Below are 13,847 nucleotides of genomic sequence, written 5' to 3' on the forward strand. Positions count from 1 at the left end.
TTGAGACCCTTGACATTAAGTGTGACAAATTTAACCATGGTCAAAGATGTATGAAAGAGCAAAGAATGATGTGGAAAGTGCGGATGTATACAGCTCACAGTTATGTCGGGGCCAGTCCCATGTCGGTTTCAAAGCAAGCAGTGTTCTACGGCGTCCTTCTACCTTGGAGGTTCTTGGAGGATTCACTGTCGTCTCAAGTGTTATTTCGGATGAAAGTAGGAGGGGAGGGAAAGACACTGGGGTAAAGACGTACCAGGGAGACAATACACATATCTGCAGTGAGAACAAAGAGAAATGCATGAGATCAATGAATTTCAAACACACTCAGAAAATACTACCAGGGAGAATACTATACCCTGGGGCGGGTGATATTAAAGCAAAAGAAAACTGGTAATACAATATTACCCTTTGCAACTCTCTCTAAAAACAGAGGGAGAACTGCAAAACAAATTACCCCTATCAAAAAAGGAGGTCGGGTCTCAACAGTCGAGGAACCTAGTACAAAAGTACGTATAAATACGTACAGGCCGAGAAAAAACAAAAAGGGGGTGAAAGAGCCAAGTGTATCCCGGGCAATCGCGCCCTGCCACAATTTACGTTAACGAATTAAAGCGAAACAACATAAAATCAGAAATATAATCCTAAATGCATTTTTAGCCTAGGATAGTGCAACTGGCGAAGGGAGCAGCTGGTATGGGTGACCAGGCTCCTTCACATATATTACGGAGGTGCCGTGTATCTGCGCAGCGTCAATCAATTCAAATCAGGTCTTGGTGAACTTCGGGTAGACTGTCGTCTTGGAGAGGTCCTCCGCTTATTTCGGACCGACTGCCAGACTGGAGGTGGAGACGAAGGCGGCAAAGGAGTCTCCCAATTCTGCATCTTGGGCGTTGGTATACCAAGGGAGTCACAGAAATGAGGCAAATCCCCTGGGTACCTCAGGGTTGCAGAAACACCATCTCTTCGGGCTGTAAGGGAGAACGGAAACCCCCATCGATAAATAATATTGTGGTCCCGTAGGGCTGCGAGAAGTGGACGAAGCAGACGTCTTTTCTGTAACGTAATCCAGGAGAGATCCGGGAATAACTGAATCGGCACCCCGGCATACTCCAGGTCTTTACGCTGACGGGCTTTAAGCATAATGTCCTCCTTAGTGCGGAAATCCTGGACACAGCAGATGATATCTCTGGGCTGAGATGTAATGGATTTTGGTTTCAGTGCTCTATGCGCTCTGTCAAGCGGTATCCGATTAGACGGGGGTGCACCCAAAAGGTCGTTAAAGATAGTCTCTAACACGATGGGAAGATCTTCAGACCCCGAGGGCTCCGGTATGCCCCTTATCCTTATATTATGACGGCGACCTCTGTTATCCAAATCCTCTAGATGCAGTTGCATATCTCTAATGGACGCCAGCTGGGAGGACACTGAAGACTGTATCACAGAAACATGGCGCCTAGTGGCATCGTGGTCATCTTCTAAAGCCTCCACCCTCGTAGCAATCTGCTGTATATGCTGCGACACCCCCGCCAATTCTGAACGAAAAGCTGCCTTCACTTCTTGTATCATACTCTTAAAGTCCTCTTTAGTGGGCAACTGTGAGAAACATTCCCTCCACATAGGGGGCACATCTGAAGGAAGTGAGGCTGAATCCTCCAGGTCAGAATCTGAGGCATATGCAGGGGCCTGGGCATAGGGGGTCAAAGATGGTGTATCCCCCAGATCGTCTCTCCTCCCCGGCTGCTGGATCGTGGGCCGTTGGGGTTTAGGTGCAGGCCAAATCTGTAGGGCCATTTGTGCTGAGGGCTGTGACATTGGTGGTTCAAGCAGGTGTACTGGGGCCTCTGACTGAGCTGATGCTCCTCGTGGCCTGGCCTCCATTGCTCCTGGGATAGGGGACCCCCTTCCCTGCTGTTCACAGGACGAGGTGGAGGACAGCTTAGGGGAGCTGGGAGGGTGAACTTTAGCCATCCGGCTATTCAGCTTACCCTGTACGTGGGGCACTGTCTCCTCTCCCTGCTCGGACATCTCCCCTTCCTTCTGACACGAGGCTGTCCAAGATGGCTGCGGCTGAGGGAGCGGCGTGGCTTGCCGCCGAAGAAAGTAGCCGTCGATCGTTGGTGGAGCGGCGGCGACCTGGTGCTGTGCTGCAGGGGTGAGTCTAGACCCTTGGGGTCTTTTTTTCCCCATATGAGGCACCTTTCCCCGCTGTAGGCTGCTGGATCTGCGTGGCAGGGCGCGGAGCTCTCAGTTTATGCGACCGGCGCCATCGACTGCTGGCCACGCCCCCTATTCAATCTGTTTGGATCCATTGAAATAAATAAATAAAACGAAATACAATAAAAATAAAAAAATATAATAACACCACTACTATTTAGGATCCACTCCTGGTTTTGTTTTTGTCTTTTTTCTATATATTACGGTATTACCTTGTATGAACGTGGATAAAACCGCAACACAAACGCGGTTTTATCCGTCACATTGGCACTTTTAGTAAATAGTAAACTTTATTGTTCGGAGGCCTAGCACAGTCCTCAGGTCTGTAGTAACCGGACTGAAGGTGTAAGAAGCACTGGAGCCACTTAATGCATTTATGACTTAGCGTTTGACTGTTAATTGGTTATTAGAGAGCTGGAGGTGAAGTTCATGCTGTGAAGCCGCAGGACTGAGAGGTCTGGATGAGGCGGGAGGAGGGAATGGGACTTGTGTCACTAAATTCTCCTCCATCCTTTGTTTACATGTGACCAATGGAAAAGAGCAGACAAAGGGTTATTGTGAGCCTGGGGGTCTCCCTGCTGCCCCCTCCTCCTGGACGCTCTTTACAAAGAACAAAATGGCTTGTTCCCATCCACACACCCAGGATTCCCACCCACAGACCTGATGTTTCAAAACATCTTTAAATAAATGATACAGTCACCTTACCCTCCCGGCATACAATAGGAAATAGGATGGGAGGGAGGGGGGGGGCAGCTTGAAGCCACGTCTACATAGAAATCCAATTATTTGACACTATTTTAGGTAATTTGACCCCTAGCTTCAGCTGTTTAGTGAAACTGTATCCTTCTAATTGATAGAGGGGGGGGGGGGGGGGAGAGAAGAAATTAGAATAGGGAATGAAGTTTCGCACCTTCACGGATCATATAGGAGTTTGTAGATACCAAGTGCTATCTGAAATATTGATCTGACTGGTTTTCCCATCTTGGAAAATTATGGCATATCCACAGGATATACAAAAGGGTTTGTGGAAGTAGCTGTGGATAGCCTTTACATGTGCACCTACGATTAGGAGCCCCACTGCTCTCCTATCGTATACACAATCCATCAAATTTGTAGTAAGGTATGCACAAGAACAACAAGTAATGAAAAGACGTACACACAGATGTAAGGCGCTTCAATTGGACAGGTTTCGGTCCTTTTTATTATTATTATTTTTATTTTTTCTATTTCTTTTTGCAGAGGATATGCCATAAATGTCCTATAGATGCGGGTCCCATCTCTGAAACCCATGCCTGTCTCTAGAATGGGGCCCCCTAAACCCGGTTCTACATTGCTAGGCTCCTGCTGCTTCCCGGCCACTTGCTGAAGAAGTTGTTGGGAGTTACGGGAGCAACTGAGCTACACTCTTTCCGTAACTCCCTTAGAATTGAATGGGTGTTATGGAAACAGCATAGTTTGTCGTGCTACGCTGTTTCCGTAAGTACCATTCACTTCTATGGGAGTTATGGAAACAGTGTAGCTCAGCTGCTTTTGTTACTCCCGACCACCTCATCAGGAAGTGGCCGGGAAGCAGCGGGAGACGAGCAATCTAGAACTGGGTTTAGGAGGCCCCGTTCTAGAGATATGTGCGGTTCCCAGAGGTGGGACCTGCATCTATCGGACAATTATGGCATATCCCATGGATATGCCATAAATGTCCAAGATGGGTAAACCCCTTTAAGGCCATGTTCACATCACGTTAGTGGTATACACTTAGCGTGTATGCTGGGAAAAGCTCCCGTGTACACAAGAAGCATATCCATAGGGCTCCATTAACCCAACGGAGGCCAAAAGAGTTTCCATCGGGCCGGTATATATTGGTATAGCGAAAAACAAGAAAGGTTTGGAATTCCATACAACTGTATTCAGGGGAAACATTTTTTTAATGCAACATATCCCATACAGTGGGATAAGCCACAGCCATTTGTCGGAGGTATAAGTCAGGACCTTTTCCTGGCGGTATACGTCAAACAAAGTACCGTAGTGTAATAATGCAACCTCTTTGAAGTACTCGATAAAACATGCTGCTTATTGGAAAATACACGATGCGTCCAGATGTACACTCAGAAGTGTGGAGTAGATTAGCATTGTCTCCGTTATCTGTACTGACTTCATGTGGACAAGATAAGGAGTGAAAATATACAGGTGTAAATGAGGCCATACGTTTAGGGTATCTTGGGCAGGGTCCTTTTCAAGTAGAGACTGTGGGTTCAGTAGCTATCACCTTTAGGTTATGTCCACACACAAAATAAAAAAGTCTGAAAATACGGAGCTGTTTTCAAGGGAAGTTTTTTAAGCCACTCGCGTTTTTCTCTGCGTTTTTTTTTACGGCCGTTTTTGGAGCTGTTTTTGGAGCTGTCTATGGGAAAACGGCTCCAAAAACTGCTGAAGAAGTGACATGCACTTCTTTTTCGCGGCCTTTCTTTTATGCAGCTGTTTTTCAAAACGGCCGCTTAAAAAAACGGCCCGTCGGAACAGAATTCCGTTTTCCCAGTGAAATTCAATGGGCAGATGTTTAGAGGCGTTCTGCTTCCGATCTTTCGACTGTTTTTCTTGCCGTTTACGGCCAGAAAAACAGCCGAAAATAAGCCGTGTGAACATACCCTCATTGTCAGCAAGGGATAGGCATAAGCAATCCTTGCCTGAATATGCCTTATTAATGTCCCTATTAGCAACTGACCCAATGGATAATTAGGGGAGTCGCTAATAAGGCCACTCCAAAGGTAAAAACCTCACCTCCAAAAATGTCCCTTACATATCACGCTGCTGGTCAACGTCCAGTATATATGTATATATATATATATAATTTATATTTATATATACATATATAGTAGAAAACGTTATTATAACTCGTTGTATTTCCTGTTGATAAATATATCCGCTTATGTTTGGATAGATTCCTGAGAATATGTAAAAACTTCACATTAATATAATAGTTAGATTTGCTCAGCTTCTTGATATATTGTCAGAGATTAAACATTTTCAGACAGCTAAAAGGAAATTCCCCTGACAGTATATTTCGAGATAAGTGCATAAGAGCGTTCATTCTCTGAGATAGGAGGATTTTACTATTCTCAGCACTCACTGGGGTTTTGTGGGAAGAGATTCTTATGATAACACACCGCATTTACCATCACAAAGGATAAAATATGAGGCTTGAAGCAGGAAAGAAACATCAATTGTAAGCTCTGTGGGCAATGAGATTAACTCTTCGTTGTTATCATTGTTACATAACCTGCCTTATTACATAGTTACATAGTTAGTACGGCTGAAAAAAGACACATGTCCATCATTATTAAGGTTCAATTCACGCTATATCTGTGGTGCACGGTTCACGTATATGTGTGAAAAATTACCCACATCTATCCTGATGGGCCAATAGACTTTAATTGCCAGAAATATGCCAAAAGAGTGACCAGTATATATCTGGATCGACTATACTTTTCTACACAACTGTATACTAAAAAAATGCCTTGTGGTATATGTTTTTTTTTTATGGAACTCAATTGCAGCTGAAAGAAAGTGGATAGGCAAGTAATCTCCGAACTTGTGAATTTACCCTATGTCCACATGGGCACTTGTAAAGTTTTTGCCTAATATTTTTCATATAAAATTATAAAATACAAGATAGATGCAGTGGTGAATGATACTATAGTAGACTACTGAGCTTCTCTTTTCTTTTTTGACTAAAAATTTACATCTTTCTGTGCAAACAAAATTTACAGGGCCATGTTAGAAAAAAAAAAAGTCAGAATTATGTACCAAAAAGTCATAATTCTTAGGTAAAAATCTGTTCTGAGATAAAATTTGGAATTATGTGATAAAAATCAAAATTCAGAGATTAAAATCAATTCTGGAAAAAAAAATCTGAATTTTGTAACAAAAATCTGAATTCGGAGAAAAAAAATAATTCTGAGATATAAAGTCAGAATTATGTGTTAAACAAAATGCTATAATAAAAACAATCTGAATTTTGAGATAAAAATTCAGGTTTGTTTTTTAATCTGCACAGAATTCTGACTTTTTATTTACATGGCCCCATGACATAAGTGAGTGACAACTGTGATGAATTGAAAAAAAATAAAAATTTTGAGGTAAAGTTGTTCATCTGTCATTCTTAATGTTAACCAGTAGGGAAAGAAGAAAAAGTTCATGCAATCTCTCAGTAACGGCGCCAGGTTAGTAAGTACAAACGAGATGTATAAAATGAAATTGTTTCTTTATTCAATCAGACTACGCGTTTCTTGACCGAACCACATAAAAACTTGAATAACTTTGCTACACCGATTTGTGCACCAATTTTTATATATTCATATACAGAGATGGTTGAAAATTTTGTAAAAAAAAAAAATCTTCTGGTAGACTTTGGACCAGACAACGGTGTATCTCCGTTCTGTAGTCAGACATGTGACCTAACAGCTTAGTTGTAACTATAGAACTGGCATAGGAGCACCCACAATGCACTGCTCTCTGGCAACAGAAATCAAGCAAAATTAGGAAGTGAAAATGCTATAAAAGATAAGAACATCAAAGTACTTACAAAGATGCTCAACTTTTTATGCAGATTTAACCTCTTATTTTTTAAGAAAATGTTCAAAAGTGGAGTTAAAAGATGGATCACAATGGATGTCTCTTTTCTAAAGGACTTTTAAATGCAGAAAGTTACTGTTTTTTGTTTTTTTTTGTCCTGTACAAAACCAAAGCAAATGGTGTTTGTTTGTTTTTTGGATGCTGGAGCACATTGATATGTACATGTCTGCGTGTGTCAGTCTATTGGTTTTCTAATATTTTTATTAAGAATAGTGTAGTCTGCACTGCAGCACTAGTCAAAATTGCTGCAAACCTGACAGCCCCCAATATAGTCAATAGGGTCTGTCAGATTTGGTCGGTTTTCATTTGTAAATGGATCCAGCATAACTGTTACGGCTCCATTATAGATGGAAGCTAGTGTGAACAGAGCCTAAGACTTGTTTTCATGGTGTATTGTCGTGTGGGTGAATGTTTTTGCTTTTTTATATGTTGACATATGAAGTTGTTTGAACTTTTTGCTAAAAAGGAAATATCAGCATTTATTTTCTTTTCCTGGGATGATCCTGCCCACCGTCCCCATATAACATGTAATTAGGATGCTGGTAATTATTGACCTTTGCTCCCTACGCGACTAGCATTCATTTTACTCAGACTATTAGATCTGTGAACCTTTCCAGACTGGCAAACATTCCTCTTGTCTTACCATCATTAAAGCACTAATAAGTCACAGATGAGGTGACCACATCTACCCTCCTTCCAGGTCGAACTACTTATAATTATTAATCAGTGATCGGGAATATTGTAATGAGTGCTCCCTCTAGTGGATACAGTGTAGTAGTGACATCAATCGTCTGATTCAGCCATGCTGGGCTGCAATAAAATCATGCTGCATCCTTGCAGAGTTTAGGGTTCATTCACACAACGGTTTGGTGCTCATTGTACATTCTCTTTAGGGGCATCTGATTAATAAAAAGAAAACACTTGTTAACTGCACAAATCAAAATCAATAAGTGATAAATATAAATAATTAGTATGTTAAATATTTTCCAAATAATATATATATTTTTTTAATATCTATCTCATCTATCCATCCTTTAGCCTAGCAATATAGAGTGCAGGGGTTGCAGTTGCGCTTGTTCCCTAATACAATGTAAGGGCTTGTCCACACGTAACGGAATTGCTGCGTATTTTCTGTCTGGAATTGCAGATGGAAAATACGCGGCAGAATGCAGTAGCAGCAAAGTAGCATCCACACGCTGTGTAAACTTTCCAACCAGAAATTCGCCTGCATTGCGTATTTTTGGTACTGCGTTTTTCAGAGGAGTCGTTAACACATTATATAGTATAGGAGCACGGTCCGTAAAATAAAAAAATAGGAAATGTCCTATTTTTTTCGGCAGGTTTCTACAGCACGGACACCCTCCCGTAGACCTACGGGAAGGCGTCCGTCGGCCATAGAAATGAATGGGCCTGTAATTACGGGCGATTTTACGGGGCCTAAGGTCATATATGGGCAAGGTCATGGCTAGGCTTTCCTTCACCCAGGTCATAGGCCTCTTTTTAGCTACCTGGCCAAGTCGGGGTGGTTTGTTGGCACCCAGCACCTGGGGTGCATGCCCCGCCAGCCCCCCTGGAATTGCGGAGATCATAATAATTGTACTATAATGTAGTAACACTAGAGATAGTTAGACCTCATGCACACAGTAAAGCCTTATGCAAGAGGCTTTGCCGTTGTATGGGGATTAATTGGGTGCCATAGGTCAGAGATATTGTCCCTTAGAAGCAATTCTTCTGGGAAAGAATACCTCCACAATACGGCATGCGATGGAGCGTGTCATGATTTTCTTTCTGTTGGATTATATGGGAATAAAATCGGAGGCATGCAGAGGTATAGTAAGGCCCCATACACCTATAGATACAGGTTTTTGTACAACATACTGTACATACTGGGCTGCCATAAACCGCTTTATGTAGCCTGCTTACACATTTAAAGGGCAAAGGAAATAGAAATTCCAGGGATATAGAAATTGCCTGCAGTCCTGCATCCATGTTATATTAGATTTAGTTATTATCTTATTAGCTTTTGCTGAATTTTTATTAGATGTTCTGCCAGGAACCTTCATAATCTCCTATGGTGACATTCATATACTGCCCCTAACGAGCATTCTCACGTCATGATAGCATCCTGTTATATAAACAGTATCCATACCTCTTCACTGCATGTTGCTATAGTAGTGCCAACCTAACGTCATGAAATGTATGCAGAACCTCTAGACACATACATCGTTCAGCCATAACATGAAAACCCCCTGCCTGATATTGTGTAGGTCCCTCTGGTGCCACCAAAACAGCTCTGACCTTCGAGGCATGGACTCCACAAGACCTCTGAAGGTGTTCTGTGGTATCTGGCACCAAGATGTTAGCAGCAGATCCTTTAAAGGGTTATTCCCATCTCAGACATTTATGGCAAATCCACAGAATATGTCATAAATGTCCGAGATGAAAAGTCCTGTAAGTAACGAAGTGGAGCATCCATGGATCGCACTTGTTTTTCCAGCACATCCCAGAGATGCTCCATCGGATTACGATCTGGGGAATTTGGAGGCCAAATCACCATTCCTGAACAATTCCTGAACAATTTTTGCAGTATTGTAGGGTGCATTAGGGAATACTGTTCCCATGTGTGTACTCGGTCTCTTGGTCTGCAACAATGTTTAGGTTAGTAGTACGTGTCAAAGTAACATCCACATGAATGCCAGGACACTAGGTTTCCCAGCAGAACATTGCCCAGAGCATCACACTGCCTTCGCCAGCTTGTCTTCTTCCCATAGTGCATCCTGGCGCCATCTCTTCCCCAGGTAAGTGACGCACACACACCCGATCGTCCACATGATATAAAAGGCCATCACCTGTCTTTGCTCCATGGTCCAGTTCTGATGCTCACGTGCCTATTGTAGGCACTTTCAGTGGTGGTCAGGGGACAGTATGGGCACTCTTACTGGTCTGTAGCTACAAGGCCCCAAACGCAGCCAGCTGTAATGCTCTGCCTGTTCTGACACCTTTCTATCATAAACAGCATAAAAGTTTTCAGTAATCTGTGCTACACTTGGTCTTCTGTGGGATTCGATGGAATGGCTAACCTTCCCTCCTTATGCACACCATTGAGCCTTTGGTGCCCATGACCCTGTTGCCGGTTTCTTCCTTGGACCACTTTTGGTATGTACTAACCACTGCATACTGGGATCACCCCACAAGATCTGCCATTTTCGAGATCCTCTGACCCAAGTGTCTAGCCATTACAATTTGGCACTGGTCAGAGCCACTCAGATCCTTACACTCGCCCATTTTTCCAACTTCCAACACATCAACTTCAAGAACTGAATGGTCACTTGCTGCCTAATATATCGCACCTCTTGACAGACGCCATTGTAACCAGATCATCAATATTATTCACTTCAACTGTCAGTGGTTTTGATGTTATGGCTGAACAGTGTATATGATAATATATATAATCAAATCAGCTATTAAATGTGTCCTTATCATTGACCGTACTAGACAACAAATGTTTCATTCTGTAACTTTAGCGGTGTACTAAGGAAATTCATTGCCATTTTATTTGTATCTTTCCATTAACCTGCCATGTATATGCCATTACTCCCGCATAGTGTTATTACTCCGCCATCCACAGGACTAATAGGAAGCCAGATTACACATTTTCTGTACTATTGCAACCGTTAAACATTCATAATTCAGGAAAATGACTTATGTGGTTGTAACCTTCTAAACCAGGGGTGGGGAACCTTTTTTCTGCCAAGGGCCATTTGGATATTTATAACATTATTCGTGGACCGTTCAAAATTATTAACTTAAAAATTAGCCTGTTATATGTGGTCAAAAATGTTATTAACTCACCCCTAATATGATGGCTGGAACTGCTTCTCTTTGGTGAGGCGGGTGATGTTAGCCGGTATTGATGATGTTACTACTGCGTCGGTCAGTCTGGAGCGCAGTCGACTTTTAACAATAGTAAGTTTTGAAAAGAACTCCTGTTCACATCAGCGTTCGTTTTTCGTTGAGGGGTTCTGTCGGAGGTTTTCATCGGGAGAAACCCTCAACGGAAAGGCAAACTGAAACCTTAGCTTCCGCTTGCATCACCATTGATATCTATGGTGACGGAAACATTGCTAATGGTTTCCGTTGGTCACCATTCCGTCAGGTTTCCGTTTTTTTGACGGAATTAATAGCGCAGTCGACTGAACTCCTCAACGGAAAGCCAACGCTGATGTGAACAGGCCCTAAGTTGTTTCCGATTTACTTACGAAGGGTGCGTTCACATATATCAGTTGCATCAGCATCAGTTTTTTTGTCTCTCAAGTGATTACAACTGATGCAAAAACTCATGCAAAAATTTATCAGTTGCCATCAGGCTTTTTCACAATTTTTTCTACAAAACCATCAGTTGTCGTTAGTTGTCATCAGTTTTTACCACAATGGTCCACCAAAAAGGTAGTCTAGAGTCTGAAAATGTGCCAATTTTATAAGAATGGTGCATAGTTTGTGATAGATGGGATACATGATAGATTAGATACTTGTTGTGTACCATATCAGGGGTCTCCTTCTCTGCTCCGGCCTTGGCGCTACGCTGAAGTCTGACACACATTGTAATGTCACGTGTGTCATATTCAGCGCAGCGCCAAAGCCGGTGCCCAAAAAGGGAGCCAAGAAGGCAGCTGCTGTCCACTGACCTCATATTAGATCTTTGAATCAGCCATGGGAGCCTGAAAAGATGCCAAACACTAGCCCTAACTTCAGGGAGTAGATACTTTTTGGCGCCTTTACAGCTACCCAATACCACCCTGCATCTCCTACCCACCCCACACCACACAGGGATTAACACAACAGGGCTCGGGTGACGGCTGTTAAAAGCAGCCATCTAGGTTAGGGCCTGTTCACATCACCGTTCGCTTTCCGTTCCGGGGTTCCGTCGGAGGTTTCCATCGGGTGAACCCCGCAACGGAAAGTGAAAGTGAAACCACAGCTTCCGTTTCAGTCACCATTGATATCCGGTTTTCCGACGGAATCCATAGCGGAGTCTACTGCGCTATTGATTCCGTCGGAAAACCGTAAACCTGCCGGAATGGTGACGAACGGAAACCATTAGCGATGTTTCCGTCACCATTGATATCAATGGTGACTGAAACGGAAGCTGTGGTTTCACTTTCCGTTGCGGCGTTCACCCGACGGAAACCTCAGACGGAACCCCGGAACGGAAAGCGAACGGTGATGTGAACAGGCCCTTCGTTTTTGACGGCAACTTTGCATCAGTTTTGTATCTGTTCCGTGTTTTCCGTTATTGACAAATTTTAAAAAACAGATGAATTTCATGTGTAGATAATGAAACACTGCCCTCTGTAGATAATGCAGCAGTGCCCTCTGTATATAGTGCCACACACCCCCTGTAGATAATGCCACGGTTCCCTCTGTAGATAGTGCCACACCCCCAGTAGATAATACCACAGTGCCCTCTGTAGATAGTGCCACAACCCCCCCCTGCATGTAGCGCAACCCCCCTGTATATAGTGCCACACCCCCGGTAGCTAATGCCACAGTGCCCACTGAATATAGTGCCACACACCCCCTGTAGATAATACCGCAGTGCCCCCTGTAGATAGGTCCACCCCCCCCTGTATATAGCCCCCCCCCTGTATATAGTGTCACACACCCCCGGTAGCTAATGCCACAGTAAGCTCTGTATATAGTGCCATACACCCCTGTAGATAATGCCGCAGTGCCCTCTTTAGATAGTGCCACACCCCCCTGTATATAGTGTCACAGACACCACTGTATATAGTGCCACACATGCCCCTGTATATACTGCTGCAGTGTCCTCTGTATATAATGCCACAGTACCCCCACTATATAATGCCACAGTACCCCCGGTAGATAATGTCACACAGCCCACGTGTAGATAGTGCCACACAGCACCCCCTGTAGATGGCGCCACACAGCGCCACATGTAGATTGTGCCACATCGCGCCCCATGTAGATTGTGCCACATAGCACCCCCCTGTATATAGTGCCACCCCCACTGTATATAGTTCTATCCCCCTTCCCCTGTAGAAGCGCCACTGAAGCTCCCTCTAGCAGAGGAATCTCCGGCCAGATCATTGCCGACGCTGTGGCCGGGGATCCCCTCTCGGAGGACCCCCTGACGCCAATGTCCATATATGGACAGTGATGTCAGGGGTTACTCCCTGAACGGAATCCCCGGCCACAGTATCGCCGACGCTGTGTCCAGGGATTCCCTCATGGAGGACCCCCTGATGCCACTGTCCATATATGGACAGTGATGTCAGGGGTTACTCCCTGAACGGAATCCCCGGCCACAGTATCGCCGACGCTGTGTCCAGGGATTCCCTCATGGAGGACCCCCTGATGCCACTGTCCATATATGGACAGTGACGTCAGTGGCTACTCCTTGAGCGGAATCCCCGTTGCCGACACTGGCCTGGGATTCCACTCCAGGAGGAGCCCCTGACGTCAATATCCATATATGGACAGTAACCTCAGGGGTTTCCTCTAGGAGCGGAATCCCCGGCCAGATCATCGGCAACGGGGATTCCGCTCAATCAGTAGCCACTGACGTCACTATCCATATATGGACAGTGATTTCAAGGGCTTCCCTGAGCACTGTGCTTAAAGTAGCGCTGTGCTCGGGGAATTCTCTGCGAGCGTAGGAGATTCTTCTGCTCTGAACTCATTCTGAAGCAAGGACCTGATCTTTCCCTGCTTCAGTATTAAGTTCAGCTGTGTCTGCGTCCTGAGGATGCAAACACAGTTGACAGCGGGACATACCACTGGCCGCACGGAGCAGCAGGACACCGCCCGGAATCCTGGACTGTCCCGCTAAATCCGGAGGGTAGTCGTCAGGCGGAGCGGAGTCCCCGGCAATGCTATGACTGGGAATTCCACTCCTAAGGCTGGGTTCACACGACCATGTTACGTCCGTAATGGACGGAACGTATTTCGGCCGGAAGTCCCGGACCGAACACAGTGCAGGGAGC

The 13,847-nt window shown here is 44.4% G+C and overlaps 1 protein-coding gene across 3 annotated transcripts in view; it reads left to right on the top strand.

Annotated features, from left to right (window-relative positions):
- Positions 1-13,847, top strand: part of SRCIN1 (SRC kinase signaling inhibitor 1) — a 330,976-nt gene that overhangs the window by 30,468 nt on the left and 286,661 nt on the right. The window contains exon 3 of one of the 3 annotated variants that reach the window (XM_075846591.1): positions 6,385-6,431. The exons of the other annotated variants lie outside the window; for them this stretch is intronic. The gene's annotated coding sequence lies outside the window, so the exon portion shown is untranslated. The remainder of the gene's footprint in view (positions 1-6,384; positions 6,432-13,847) is intronic. 3 annotated transcript variants of the gene reach the window in all.

The sequence above is a fragment of the Rhinoderma darwinii genome, chromosome 13 (assembly GCF_050947455.1).
Source record: "Rhinoderma darwinii isolate aRhiDar2 chromosome 13, aRhiDar2.hap1, whole genome shotgun sequence".
Classification (NCBI taxonomy): domain Eukaryota; kingdom Metazoa; phylum Chordata; class Amphibia; order Anura; family Rhinodermatidae; genus Rhinoderma; species Rhinoderma darwinii.